Source organism: Penaeus monodon, chromosome 19 (genome assembly GCF_015228065.2).
Source record: "Penaeus monodon isolate SGIC_2016 chromosome 19, NSTDA_Pmon_1, whole genome shotgun sequence".
Lineage (NCBI taxonomy): Eukaryota > Metazoa > Arthropoda > Malacostraca > Decapoda > Penaeidae > Penaeus > Penaeus monodon.
The window spans coordinates 39,821,773-39,822,479 of record NC_051404.1 but is presented as its reverse complement, the minus strand read 5'-3'; positions in this window follow the sequence as shown (position 1 = coordinate 39,822,479).

Below are 707 nucleotides of genomic sequence, written 5' to 3'. Positions count from 1 at the left end.
ATCTAACATTTTTTCTGCGCGGGCGGAGCAGGGAAAACGATATCGATCAACAAAAGAAAAAAACACGCGAGAAGCACTATGGCCATGCTGCAGACTCCGGAGCCCACGAAACCCGCGAATAGTGTCCCCGTTGTAGCCCCCCGGGGAAGCACACGTATTGTGAAGGTGCGAGTCAGGTAGTGGACAGACGAGCCGTGGTGCTGGTCGGCCAGAGCTCTGCTGTTGTTATGTTTCTGAGAAGTCGAAGGATCTTGTTTTGAGAGGCTGTGACAGCGGTGTTGTCTAGGCAGCAGTTGTGGTAAGTGAGGATGATGTCACGCTGGGAGGGAGGGAGAGGGAGATGCTCGTCCCCTGACATCCTACGTGCCCGAGACATCAATAAGGCCGTCCAATCCGTGCCCTTGTGTCTCCTTGAAAGCACATTCGATTGACCTTTGCCTCGTATTATCGCAAGAACGAGGGCGTCTTCAGATACCTGGGCACAGGAGTGGCGCTCGATGACATACTTCAGCCCGAGGAAAATCCTTGAGGTGATCCTGCGTATCTGCCAAAGGTACGCTGCAGGGCCACGCGAGGGCGGTACTGCCTCGTTAGCTGAGGGGCTTTTGATATCCCAGAGAAACCCAGACTGTCGTAAAGTGCGGTGGGTCGGCCGTGCCCTACTCAAGGGACCGTTTTGGAGGCGCTACCGCCCGCTCGCTCGCTCA